Raw genomic sequence first — 14,061 nt, 5'->3', positions numbered from 1 at the left:
CACGCCCGGCAGCATTCGTCTCCCCCACATCGCAACAGGCGCTCATTTAAGGCCAAGTCGACAGAGGAGATATGCGTCACCGATGTTAACCATGAGCGGGAATCGAACTCGGGTCGCTAATTTCATCGCGCGGTGCGCTAGCTGCAACACTACGACGAACATAAGGCCCGGACACACGGGTGGGCACAGGTGCGCACACACACATGGGTGGGAGCGCACACACACATGGGTGGGAGCGCACACACACATGGTAGGAGCACGTGCACACACACATGGGTGGGAGCGCACACACACATGGTGGGAGCGCGTGCACACACACATGGGTGGGAGCGCACACACACATGGTGGGAGCACGTGCACACACACATGGGTGGGCGCACGCACACACACGCACACACACCATGTCGGCCGTGGAGGTGGTTTGTCCACACGTCACTCAAACCGGTCAGTGTGATTGGCTCAAGGGGGCGCCCAGGATCTATTCAAATATCACTCGCCCCGATGATATCCACGGCGGGGAATCGAACTCAGCTGGGTTTACAGTTCAGTGTGCTAACAACAGTTCCACCGCTTCACCCTGGAACTTATAAATCGTATATAATTAAGAAACCAGTGATTCTATGTATAGCCTAGTGTTTGCCAATGTACCCCTGGAGGCGAGTATAGTTGCTGATAAAGAATTAGACAAGCGGTCCCCAAAATAAACCACAGATTGCGATTTCCCATAAAGACTTGAGACCAGCGGTCGCACCCCAAGTCTATCTCCGACTCACACACCACTGATGCATAACTTGACCTACTGTGCACTTTGCGAAGGTGCTCATCAGCAAGCCGAAGGCCGGTGCCATTGGTAACGACCGACGAGCTCTGGAACCTGGGAACAACCTGCCGTGAGCATAGCGCGCGTGTTGGACACTCGCGCACGGGGACGGCCGCTCACCGGTCGGGCTCAGCGTAGGCCTTGGTCCCGCGGGCCTGAATCCCGGCGCCTTTGCAGCGGCCTCCGCCGCCAGCGAGGGCTCCGACTGGCTGAGCACGGCGCTGGCGCTCAGGTAGGCGTTGGCGTTGACCGCGGCGGCGTTCACTTGGCCGCCGGACGCCAGCATCGGCTCGGGCGTGCTGATGGACCTGCCCGCTCCCCAGCTGGGGCCGCACGATGGGGGCGCCGCGTTGGCCGCGCCGGCCGCGCCGACCGCGGCCGCCGCCGAGGAGCCGCCGCCCGCGGTGTTGAGGTGCGTCGGGTCGAAGTAGCTCCCGCTGAAGGGGCTGTACTGCTGCAGGGGCACCGATGGGTAGCTGGGGGGCATGGAGCTCGCCGTGGTGCAGCCAGACGGAGCGACGCCTGCCGAGACGCAGGTGCCCTGGGCCGCCGCCGCCGCAGCCATGGCCGCGTGGCTCTGGCTCGACATGCAGGCCGAGGGGACGCTGTGCGGCCGCTGGATGGGGCCCGGCTGCACCGACGCGGCTGCCTGGTGCGGCAGCTGCTGCTGTTGCTGCTGCTGCTGCTGCTGTTGCTGCTGCGCGGCGCCTTGCTCCGTCTGGTAGTGACCGGCGCCCACGTGCACGATGGGGCGCACCACACTCGCCTGCTGCTGCTGCTGTTGCTGCTGCGGCGGCGGCGGAGCCACGGTCTGGAGCGGCTGGGCGGACGACGCGGGGGTCGTCTGAGCGGACTGCGGGGGCGGCTGGGCCACGCCGAACGGGACGTTGATGCCCTGCGCCATCTGCGGCTGGGCGGAGACGGACGGCGCCGGCGCGGGCCCCGCGACCCTGACGGGCGGCGGTGCCGCCACCGCCCTGGGCGTGGGCTGCTGGACGGACTGCGGGTGGGGCTGTCGGAGAACGTCCGGAGAACTCTGGTGCCCGAGGGCGGAGGCGGACGAGGAGGTAGGGTTATTGCCAACGTGGGCCGAGGAGGAGCTGGACGCGGTCGCCGTGCCCAGCTGGGGTGTGGGCGCCCTGCCCGACGAGAAGCCCATCTGGGGCGGGTGAGCCGAGGCAGTGGTCATGGATGGCGGGAGTGCTTCTCTCGAATTCGCTTCCTTCACGCTCACTGCAGCCGCGGGATGACCGTGCGTGGCAACCGATGGGGCCTGCGCGTTCTTATGCTGGTGCTGCTGCTGCTGTTGCTGCTGCGTTGCCACAGACGGCTGATTGCCAACGTTGGCAGACGCGTTGGCGGCATGCTGGGGTGTGGGCGACGGGGAAGAGGACGACTGCAAGTTGCCGGGAAGCCTGCTGGTGGCCGACGCGGCGACGTTGACGCCGCTGGGCTGCGGGCGTGTGGTGGGCGTGGCGACGGAGGTCGTGGTCACGGAGACCGTGGAGGCAGTGGTCGTGGAGGCAGTGACGAAGGAGGGGGCGGCCGAGGTGACGGTCGCCGTGGTGGCAGTGGCGTTGGCAAACAGCTGCTTGCGGACAGAGCTGTGCTTCGGGCTGTTCGAGGCGGCATGCGTCGACCCCGCGGCGGCGAGCACGCTGGCCGCGGCCGGCGACAGGCCGGGCTTGCCGGCCAGCGCGGGAAGGCCGGAGGTTCCGGCCAGGCTGGGGACGCCCGAGGCCGGGGAGGCCACGGAAACGGCCGGCCGTACGGGGAAGGGGCCCCAGGCGCTGCCTCCGAAGTGGGCGACGGGGAGACGCGGGTGCTGGAAGGCCTGCGCCGCGAAGAGCGCGTGGGCGTGCGGGAAGGGCGGGCTGGCGTACGAGAGCGAGATGGGCACCGGGAATGACGGGCGCACTCCCTGGTTGGCGCCGCCCGGTGAGTTTCCGACGCTGGCCGAGGCGGAGGTGGGTGGCTTGTGCTGCGGCTGCTGCTGCTGCTGCCCCTTTGCGCTGGTAGCCACCACCGTCATCGTGGTCATCACGGTGACGCTTGTCCCCGTGGCGGCGCACGAGACGGAGGTGAGGGAGGCGGCGGAGGTGGCGTTCACCTGAGGGTTCTTGCCGGACGTGCCGCCGATGGCGCCACCCGATCCCATGCCCTTGGAGGAGCCGCTGCCCTTGCCGGTGGCGCGATTCTTGGGGAGCAGCGCGTCGATCTCCTGGTTTGGGTCCTTGATGAGAGCGTTGATGAGCTGCGTGGCCTGGCGCGTGGCCTCCGTTCCCCCCCTGAAACGAACAACAATACAACGGCGTTCACGACCCGTTCCGATTCGGCGCGAGGCACGCTCGTCCGATAACGGTTGAGCGATATCATCATCATCGTCATTACGGCACAAAGCTGGAAATTAAATTAACCTGGAGGCGTGGTGGCAAATGCAACGCATGTACAGCTAACGCATGGCCTGACACTCTCTCGCTTGTCTGGGTGCGCAGTGTCAACAAAGACGCATGTTAAAAAGCCTTGCTCCATCATGGAATACTTAGCCATGTGTGTGCCAGTAGGGGGCAATGATTGTCGTGTGGTCTAGCCTAGGAGAACCCCCGGTGGCAGCTTTCCCTGCGCAGCACATGGCGAGCGGGCATTAGTCTGGCTTATCGCCGCCGTGTGCGATCCCAGACGAGAGAATATGAATATCAAGCCAATGACGTCGCCGCCGCTGGTATCACTCCCCCACACACTTCGGCGCGTCCGTGCGGCGAGCGACGTCACCCGGGTGCCACTGCTGCGAAGCACTCGAATAATTCGACTTTCGCGGTGCATGGGTGACGCGGGCACCGCGGTGCGCACCGTATGGTGATCATGCGGTCGCCGGCCTTGTCCTTCTGCTTGTCGATGTCGATGTGTGCTCCCGTAAACTCGCGGATCGCGTTGATGTTGCAGCCGCCGCGCCCGATGACCCGCGCGATGGCCGTCGACGGGACGGCCACTTTCTTCGACCTGAGGGGCGAGCGAGGAAAGGGGATGTGGAATCAACGGAGTGCAGAGGCGGGCGCTAAACCCACCCCCTCGGAGCTTCGAACGAGGCAAACGGTGAACGGCATCGGCGGTTTAACGCGGTGGCGGGGTTTGCGCCGCGATTCGGTGATTCTGTAGCCGAATTTGTGCAGATGGATTGCCGGAATGCTGCCGTCGTATCCGGAGTGGAGTACAAAAGTTTCGACCTCCACTGCACAGCAGAGAGTTTAGAGAGCAGCAGCACTCGCCGATTCCCTCCATTGAACTCGCTCGCCAACGATCAGTTGGCTCCTTAACACTCTTCTATTGCTGTAACCACGGTTAATGCTCCTGTGAATTTGATCGATTCCTCTACCCATGCCAGACCCTTTCATCTCATCCACACTGCATGCAACCACCACACTACTGCAGGTCACAATACTTCTCTCGTTTCTGGCCCTCCCAGCGTTGCATTCCCTCCGCCCTCCCCCCCAGGCTATCGTCTTAACCATGTTGCTCTCTTATTTTTTACAGCTTAAATGCAGCCGTTTCATTGCTGCCCAATTCGGCCTTTTGGCCCCGAGCTCAGCAATTGCGTGCAAAAAATAGAGTTGCAAGGGCGTCGCACCTCCGCACGACCTCCTTCCAGCCGTCCTCGCGCTTCTGCGCCCGCTTGGGGCTCGTGAGGTTCAGCTTGCTGTTGGGCGAGGACAGCGGCGTCGCGCCCACGCCGGCCTTGAGGCTCGCCGCCACCGTCGCGCCCACGCCGGCCTTGAGGCTCGCCGCCACCGTGGCCACCGCGTGCAGGCCGCCGACGCCGCCGGCGCCGGCCAGCACTCCGGCCACCTCCAGCGCCCTGCGCGACCATGGCACCACGGAGAAGCGGCGTTAAGGACGGGGGAAACAGACTTGCCGAGTGAAAACGGCGATTCCACGGGCAGCCGCGGAGGCGCCGGCGCACGCCACGCCCCATCGACTCAATAATGAACGAGGGAGCTGTTTCGTCAGTATCTAAAGTGGCTGCGGCAGACATTAAAGATCCCGTGACGTCACCCAGTCAATTTTAAACGACACGAGTCTTACGTGGCAGCGTGCTTCTGGGTGCCCATCGGCCCGACGGCCTTCCTGTCGCCGTCCCCCTCGTGGTCCGCTCCGGCCGCGTTGGCCTTGTTCCGCTTGCGCTCCTTGCCCTTGCCGGCCTTCCCTGCCACTCCGATCGAGTCCTCTCCGCTGCTGCTGCTGCTGCACACCGTGCCGTTGCTGCTACTGCTGCTGCAGCTGCTGCTGCCGCCGATGCCGCCGCACCCGCCTCCGCCCGTCACCTCGCCTGCCTTGGTTTCGCCGTTGATTACGGGCGTGGGGCACATGGAGGACTGCGGAGTCGCCGTCAAGCCGCTGTCCAGCATGGCAGAGGTGGCTGGTGCCGCCTGGGGAGAGGAAGCGAACGCCACAGAGCCTTAATAATGCACCACTGGGTCACGCGCCGTTCAAGTGCGAGAAGCACCAAGCCCGGGCCGCCTTCGTCTCCCCGGCGTCGATGTTTACACGCGCCAACTTCTGAAACCAGCGCTACCGCTGGGCCAAGTCACGGACGCGCTTAACGCGAGCGCTCCCGGCAAGGGGACCGTGTGCCGTACCACGCCGACGTCCGTGCGGTTCTTCCGCTTGGGGCCCGGCGTGGCGGCGGGGGCGCTGAGGGCGGCTCGCTTGCCGTGCGCGTTCGACAGCGTGGAAGACGTGGCCGAGATGCCGATGGTGGTGGTAGTGGTCGCGCTCGGGGGCTCCGGGGGGACCACGTCTTCCTCGTCGTCATCGTCGTCGTCGTCGTCCTCTTCTTCCTCTGTGCAGGCAGCCGAACAAACGAGGTTATAAACGAGACGATGGGCCGCCCGGCTTGGTGGAACAGTGCGGCGACTGCTGTGCGAGTGAGTGAGCATGAGAGTGACCGCCGAGTGTTGTACATTCTCCCTCTATCCTGCAAGGGTTTCTTCGGGGGGGGGGGGGGGTTCTTAATTTTTCCACGTCGTGCCCAACAAAAAAGCATCTCAATGTAGCGGGACCCCTCCTCATAAAGGCTGCAGCGTGGGCACTCCTGGATAACGAGGTAATCATCCTAGACCGGGTCTGACTCACCTTTCTTCTGCTGGCCGTCGTCCCTCTTGTGCGATTCATCCGTGTCCTCTTTGCTCTTCGCCTCCTGCTCCTCGGCCTTCCTCTTCTGCTCTTCCTTCTTCTTCTTGCGCTTCTCCTTGCGTTTCTCCCGCTTGGCTGCGAGCGTCTTCTGCCGGCTCTCCTCGCGAGACTGTGCGAGCGCAAGCAACGGCGGCGGCGGCACGGGCACGGGCAGGCGAGCGGCATAAACCACCGTCAGTAACAGTCCCGGTGTAAAATGGCCATGCTCGCAAGAGGTTTTTAAAAAACCTAAACTGAAAACAAATCTTGGGAGGCGATGCGGGGATGCGTCAGCAGCGATTTCCCTATGCAGCCGAAGGTGCGGCACGGGGAAAGGAAAGCGACAAGTCAAGACAGGCCGCAGGAACTTGCGGCAAACTCGGGGTAAGTACAACGGGGCATTCCACGGTTCCCGTAGCTCGAACCGTGACGGTAAACCTGCTAAACTGTCATCGACATTTAGAATTCCTGGTCAAGGGGGTGGTAGCCGGGGTGAAGGCGGAGCAGCACGACCCTTACCCTCTCCAGGTCGAGCTCCTCCAACAAGATGGACGCGTTCTTGTTGGCCTCCGCCGCCTGCCGGTCCTTGGCGTGGACGATGATCTCCATGCACTGGTGGCACTTCTTCAGCAGCTCCTGAGCACAGCCAAACGGCAAGGGACTTCAAAAAAGCCGAGGTTCATTCCTCCGTTCCCATAGATCTCAACCACCGTGCAAGGACCTCGCACACGTCCACCTACGCAACGTCTCCCGCGTCCGCCACCTCCACGCCCCGGCCGCCACCGAGAACCTCGGCCGTGACCTCACCACATTCCCCGTCTCCTCTACGGACTCCCTCACCTCCATACGATCTGAAATGCCGCCGACAGATCCCTCACCCGCACCCTTAAACGAGACCACACCGTCCCAACGCTCAGATCCCGCCACCGATTCCCAATGCAATTGCGGATCAATGACCACATCGCACTCAGGGTCTTCAAGAGCCTCGATACTCGCCCCTGCAGATCTCTCTTCCTCTCATCTCACTCAACCCACGTCCACGCACTCTCCTGCCTCTTCCCTTTTGCTCTCTACTTACCCCATGTACTCTCGCACAGCTCTTCTCTCTCATCTCGCTGTACGCGCCTTTCCATGCGCACTCCGCTCCAGAAGCCAATCCTTTGGGCCCTGTGGGAGGTTGCTCATTCTCCTTTGCTGCCCCCGTTGTCAGGAGTTCCCTTTCCCCAGCCGTCTGTGTGGTCATCCCTCAAGATCTCCCATTTTAACTCAACTTTTAACCGATCACCTTTCTGTATGAAATTAACATATCCACTGTTTGCGTACCGTGCCTTGAAAAAACGGTTGCATTTACGCGACATGAATATGAATTGTACTGTGTTCATTCAGCCGGACTCCTACTCTAGCGTCACCATGAGAGGCAACAGAGCTGTGTGAAAAAGGCGGAAGGTAATTTTCAACGCCGTTGACAAAGACAAAGTTCCCCCGTGCAGCCGACACAAACTGTAAGTGCTGTTTGCGAGTAGTACCTACGAAGGCCAACACGACCAAGTCTGGCTGCCTTTGTCTCCCCAGTGACGATGTTTAGATACTGCACCAGGTACTCATTTTGAGTCAACCCAGGGAAGGCCTAGGACCAGATTTGATATTCGTCAATGATGTTGGCCTTGAGCGGGATTTGAACTCGGGTTGACGGCTTGGTAGTGCAGTGCGCTAACCACTGCGCCACCGCTCCCCCCTCTCCCCCAGCACACACTCGTGCTACGGCCTCCACGGTTGTTCCATACGTGCGACCTGGACGCTGGCCATGGCCGTGGGACGGTGGCCCGCGTGGCCGCGCTTGAGGCCGGGAATGGTAGTACCTTGTCGGTGATGGTGGCGATGTAGCGCATGCACTCAGAGTCGGACGGGAACTGGTTCACCTCCTTAACCAGGTATCGCACGACCTTCACGTGACCCTGCAGCGCGACAACAAAAACGCAAGCGAACAAAAACTTATTCGCGCACACGCCACACGAAAAGCCCCTTCCACCGAAGGGCGCGTCCCACGCCCGAAGTGACCGCACACCAGCGGCGGCAGGCAATGGGGAAATTCAGCAAGCGATAAATCAACTCGACAATCAATACAACGAAGCAATGTTTCTCCCAAAGAGACTTGAGGACCGGCCGGGTGGCTCAGCGGTATTGTGAGCTGCTCGCAACTGGAAGGTTGCGGAGTTCAATTGGATGGTTTGGGGGTTGACTCAGGCCATCATTCCTCCAGGGCCAATAAAAATAAGTCCATGGCAGTTGTCAATATGGATAGACTTGCCTCCGCCATAGAATAAAGGAATTTCCACTACTGGCTCAGTGCTCAAAATGTGAGACGCGGAACCTCCTCAATGCTCATTTGAGCAGCAGATTCACAATGACTTTGACAACCACAGCTCATGGCAGACCAACACAATTAACCCACAGCTGTCCAGGCGAATTGGACGGATTCATCAATGTTGGTACCGCCAAACCATCTCGTTCTCAGCCATCGGCAGAGCCAGGCCTCCGATGGCGGCTGCACTTTGACCGCGAGCGAGTGCCGCTCACCTTGCGGAAGGCGGCCATGAGCGGCGTGATCTTGCGGTTATCGGCGGCGTCCACGTCGGCACCGGAGTTCACCAGGAGCTGCACCACGTCCAGGTGGCCCCCGTTGGCCGCGAGCCAGAGTGGCGTGTTGCCCTTCTTGTTCCGCACGTCGATGTGCGCGCCCCTATGTGCACGAGCACGCGCACGCGGGCAAATTCACCGACAAGGAGAAGCAAGGCGACCGGGAAAACCACGGGGGGGGTGGGGGGGGGCGTATTGAACGAGGCGCGCAAGGCCGTGTGCCATGCAGACTTGCACTGGGCATCGCGGGCTGGAGGCGCCCAGGCACCAACCTACGGAGAGGAAAGGAAGGAGGGGGGGCTGGCGAGCGCTGGTAGGCGGGCGCTGGTGTGCTGGCGTGCTGCTGGCCTTAGGCGTAGAGGCGATGTTGGAATCTGGCTCGGTGTGCGTGTCACGCGGGGAGCGGTAGTGTAGTGGTTAGCGTGCTGCGCTACGAACTAAGGTGACCCGAGTTCATTTCCCACTGATGGTCAACACCAGCGACTATTATTTTAACCGGTCCTGGGCCTCCCCTCAGCCTCAATTAAGTACCTGGTGTGTTGTGTAAACACCGCAACTAGGGAGAGAAAGGCGGTCGGGCGGTGCTGTCCACTCACCCCCTCCCTCGTGTACCGTTCTGGCCTTCGTAGATGTTCCCTAACAGCATTTGCCCCAACAGTCTGATAAGGCTATACGGGGGATTTTTGTTTTTTGTGTGTGTCATGTGACCTGCTCACCCGACACCAAGAAGCCTCGGCCTACATTGCTAGAGCCGCGCAAGTGTAAAAGGCACCATGGGCAGGCATTGGCCTGAAGTTTAAATCTGTGGCTGGACGGCAAGACACGCATGCGATTCCAATATTAGGCCAGGATTGTTGAGCAATTTGCTAATCGTACCACACGCACATCAGCTGCCGTACATCACTAAGTGGAAGTGACATGACTTCATCGTTTGTGCCAGGCGAGGTGAACTTGAGGCCATGTGAATAGCTGAAGGCTCGCTGCCAGATCACGGTAGGAGGTTACATGACAGACCAAGGTGTTAAGAGGCTGAATGACCCCCTGCGCCACCTTGCTGTGTTTTACTCACACAAAACCAACGACATCGATCCCCCTACAGCCTGACTATTGGGGCAAGTCCTGTTAACGAGCACCTTTGAAGAAGGCCAACATGGCACATACGAACGAGGGGGTGGTGTGTCTCTCATCACGCCAAGCAGCCTTCGTCTCACCCAGTGCTGATGCTCACACACCGCATCGGGCACTCATTTAAGGCTGAGTCGACCTAGCCGAGGGGAGGGCCCAGCACCGGTTAAAATATTTGTCACCGATGTTGACCGCGAGCGGGAATCAAACTCGGCAGCGCGCCGACACACACGAGGGACATGTACGCACAGGTACGCGCAGGTACGCGCACGCACCTGGAGATGACGAGCTCGCAGAACTTGTAGTGACCCTTGTCGGCGGCGATGGTGAGGGCGGTGTCACGGGACGAGGGCACGGGCGCCGCGTTCACGTCCGCTCCTCGCTCCAGCAGCACGCGCCCCACCTCGGCGTAGCCGCCGGACGCAGCCTCCATCAGCGGGGTCAGCCCCGTCTGCCGGGGGGGGGCACAAAGTTGAAGGTTTTCAGACGCCGGCGTCGTTCAAGCCTCTGAAATATTGGGGTCCGATCGTCAGATTGTTTCGAGGTCCGACACACTTGGGCAACCCAAAGCCTCCACTCATCGCGATCCTGTCCCATCGGCGGGGCACAAAGACACGCATAGAGACTCATAGAATCTCCTCTCATAGAGACCTACATGTGAGTCTATTTATATGCATTAGAAAATATATATAATTTTGCATTGAACTAGAACCCACATCTTAAAAAGAGGATCTTTGCCTATAATGCCTGGCAATTCACCAGCATTGATTCAAGCAAAGCCTGGCTCTGCTGATGAGACCAGGCAAGTCTTTTCTTGCATAGAAATTATGCATGCCCCAAATGCCATGGGGCCGATGGTTTGCATATATGCAGAGATGTATACGTGAAGGAGACCAGATAAACTTGACTGCTTCGCTACCACAAACCAAATCGCTCACCAACTTGTCTAGAGACCTGGAGAGACTAGGCCAATCGGGACGGAGCACCGAGCGAACAGCAACATGCACGCACGCAATTGGGCGTCAGGTCGTTGCAAAGCCTTGACATTTCCTACGCCACTCGCTTTAAAAAACGCACACACGTGGAAACGGACATGTGCGAGAACGTGTGCGGACGTGCGCTCAAACGTGCACGCCGTGTCTGCCGATCAACGGGCGATGTTTTGTCTGGAGTCACGGCTGGGACTCGGCGTGTCATTCCCGTACGGCCCTGGTGGTGGCATCGCCCCGTATCCGTTACAGCAAGGGACCCAGATGCTTTGCATAAAACCAAGCCGCGGCGGCGTGGCTGACTATGTGGGGTTGAGGGAATGGGAAATGCGAGGATGGGCCAGAGCATGTGCATACGTCATCAGCACTGCTGGAACGAACCAACACCGAAGGAAAGAAGAGGGAATTGAACGAAGCAATGCAAACATGCTAAATGGCGTTGTAATGATTATAATAATTATTCATAAGAGGATTTTTTGGTTTAGACCGCGTAAATATAAATGGGGCGTTAATCCCGCCACCACCCAATACCACCAATTAGTAAGGTTTGTCACGTAAACACAACACGCCAATTCGTTACTAGTACAGCACACCGGTGTTGGAGAGTAAACTTACAACTTTTACAATTGTGGGTTTTATATTTTCGCAATCTAACATAAAAAAACTATTATAAATAATATTGGTCGTGAAAGCACACGTGTTAAACTGACCATTATTATTTTCTTCTGCCATTTTTTATTATTACACCATTTGCGAGCGGCGTTCGTCTCTTTTAACCGTATGCGTACATTGGAACGTCCCGGGTTTTAAGGGGAGGAGTTCCTGCGCAGCGTGCGCACGCCAGGGGGAGCCCCGCTTAACAACCATCAAAGAAGCCCTCCCTTCTGTTCGTGTTCAGCCCCAATAGAAACCAGCCTCAACCCAGAGGCTGTTTGTTTACCCAAACGGGAACTTCCTGCTCACTCTAATTACCCATTAGTCACTTGAGGGGGTGCCCCAAACATCCCCACCCCACACCGGAAACCCAACCCCCCACCCTTCAACCAAGCTCAGCCCAAGACCATCTGGGTGCTCTTTGGGGCCTCAGTCAGAAGGAACTGGTGCAGAGCAATGCCTCATTGCCACGAGCACAGGGGAAGTGGCCCCCACCAGCCCAGCGATGGCCCATTTCCGGCCCAGAAATAGCACCGGGGGGCCTGGGCCCATGTCTCCATGCACAAAGAGTCAAGATGCTCGCTCTTGAGAAAGTGGAAAAAAAAACTTTGTGTTTAACAACAATCGACGTAGACGTTGGGTTTGGTGCGACGACATGAGTAAAAATAAGAAGTAGTTTTGCTGTTTTTGGCGATGCTTTTGAAACCGTGACGCGAGCTAGGAAGATGAACTAAGCGAATGGCACCACGGCATGCGGTGGCGGCGGCTTTGTGGCGATCCTGCTACGTCGCGACCGGCTTTGGGGTGGGCCCAGATCTAAGCACGCGGCTCAGGCTGAGAACAAGCCTTATAGCCGGGATCCTATCACGTGTTTCCCACCCGCCGCGCCCGACACGCGTGTCCCACCCGCCACGCCCGACCACGTGTACCACCCGCCGCACCCGACGCGCGTGTCAGCTGTCCCGACATGGTGCAAGGCGACTCAGCACCTGGCATGCGAGCCGGACGATCTGCCAATGACCGCAGCGAATTGGCGAGTGGGGGATCATCGATCAACCCGACTGCTTTCCGTCGCAGTCTATCGAGTGCAGCGGGAGGCCGGAACTGGGGTGGTGGTGGTGGTGGCAACCCCAGACTTGACGACAACGGCACACTCCAAAAGCTCGGGCCGTAACTGAGATTTGCGTAAGTCCGCCGTCCCGCGACACGTCGGCTGCACACGCACCTTGGCCCTGTGCTCGACGTTGGCCTTCCTCTCGACGAGCAGGCTGACCACCTCGTGGCGGCCCTGGAAGCAGGCGAGCGTGAGCGCCGTGTTGCGGTTCGTCTCGATCTGCGCGTTGATGTCGGAGCCCATGTCGAGGAGCAGCTTCACGGCGGCCGTGTGCCCGTTCATCGCCGCCAGCATCAGCGGCGAGATGCCCAGCTTGCTGCCCGTCCTGCAAGAGCAGCGCCATCATCATCATCGTCGTCATCGTCATCATCAACAGCAGCCAGAAATTTGGACGCGAGACCACGTGGGAATACCACGTGCTGTAGGATTTGTCTGCGGGCCGGCCAGATGGCAAGCGGGTGTTTTTAAATCCATCTCAGCCGAGTTCTAAGTGCGTGTTACGCCTCTCGTATTCGTGGTGGGATCTCTCCAGATTCCCCACCAAATGGAGCAGCACACTCCTGAAAATAAGTCGAGGCTTTTCTAGGTAAATCATAATCATCATCAGCCATGACCAATCGACTTGGAGCCAGTTCATTTGGGCCAGAGCCAAGCCTGAGCCAAGCCTGAGCCAAGCCACGACTAAGAGAACTGGGGCATAAGAGAGGAGCGAAGGGGATGGGTGTTGTCCGAGTGTGGTGGGGGCACCGCACCGGGAGTTGATCTCTGCGCCGGCGTTGAGCAGGATCTTGATGATGTTGACGTAGCCCCCGGAGGCGGCGAGGCTCAGCGGCGTGTAGTCCGACACGTTGCGGTGCTCCTTGTTGGCTCCGCGCGCGATCAGCAGCTCCACCACCTAAGCAAGCGGCACGGCACACGGGGGGGGGGGAGGAAGGAACTAATTTGAGGCCGAGTCGACCTAGAAGGAGGCCCAGGACTGGTTCATATTGTCGTCACTGGTGTTGGCCAAGAGCGGGAATCGAGTTCATAACACAGCACGCTCACCACTACGTCACCTCTCCACAGTACAAGCACGCACACTCACACTCACAAGCACACACACTCACACAAGCATGCACTCGCACTCACACACTCATGCACACGCACAAGCATGCACTCGCACACAAATACAGACAAACACAATCATGCTGTCACTCACTCACGCTCTCTCGCTCACCTCCTGCCGGCCTCCCGAGCAGGCGAGCGAGAGCGGCGTGTCCTTGGTCCGCTCGGACTGCGCCTCGATGTCCGCGCCGTTGTCCAGCAGCAGCTCCACCACGTTCACGTGTCCCGCCGTCGCCGCCAGGATGAGCGGCGTGAAGCCTGAAGCACGCGGCGCAAACCAGCATCAGCCAGGTGCCTCATCGTCGTCATCACACAGGCTCCATCGACTGCCTCCCCAAGTCGTCGCCATCCCTCACTGATCACGCGAGGACTGCACGTTCCGTTGATCGTGTGCTCAGAACTACTCGAAAGACGGCGAGTGAGTGAGCACGATAAAATTACAAACACAA

The 14,061-nt window shown here is 59.6% G+C and overlaps 1 pseudogene across 1 annotated transcript in view; it reads right to left on the bottom strand.

The window, feature by feature from the left end:
* The window catches only part of LOC144732062 (ankyrin repeat domain-containing protein 17-like), an 82,803-nt pseudogene that overhangs the window by 4,290 nt on the left and 64,452 nt on the right, over window positions 1–14,061 (bottom strand). Inside the window, exons 19-31 of the transcript XR_013588145.1 lie at window positions 13,725–13,870; window positions 13,261–13,403; window positions 12,620–12,833; window positions 10,027–10,202; window positions 8,567–8,729; window positions 7,849–7,944; window positions 6,509–6,625; window positions 5,951–6,119; window positions 5,455–5,657; window positions 4,901–5,244; window positions 4,446–4,673; window positions 3,671–3,820; window positions 941–3,108 (exon numbers count right to left, since the gene is read on the bottom strand). The product of XR_013588145.1 is annotated as an ankyrin repeat domain-containing protein 17-like (transcript). The remainder of the gene's footprint in view (window positions 1–940; window positions 3,109–3,670; window positions 3,821–4,445; window positions 4,674–4,900; window positions 5,245–5,454; window positions 5,658–5,950; window positions 6,120–6,508; window positions 6,626–7,848; window positions 7,945–8,566; window positions 8,730–10,026; window positions 10,203–12,619; window positions 12,834–13,260; window positions 13,404–13,724; window positions 13,871–14,061) is intronic.

Source organism: Lampetra planeri, chromosome 41 (assembly GCF_965212315.1).
Source record: "Lampetra planeri chromosome 41, kcLamPlan1.2.h2, whole genome shotgun sequence".
NCBI classification, from domain to species: domain Eukaryota; kingdom Metazoa; phylum Chordata; class Hyperoartia; order Petromyzontiformes; family Petromyzontidae; genus Lampetra; species Lampetra planeri.
This window is presented reverse-complemented; position numbering and strand designations above follow the sequence as displayed.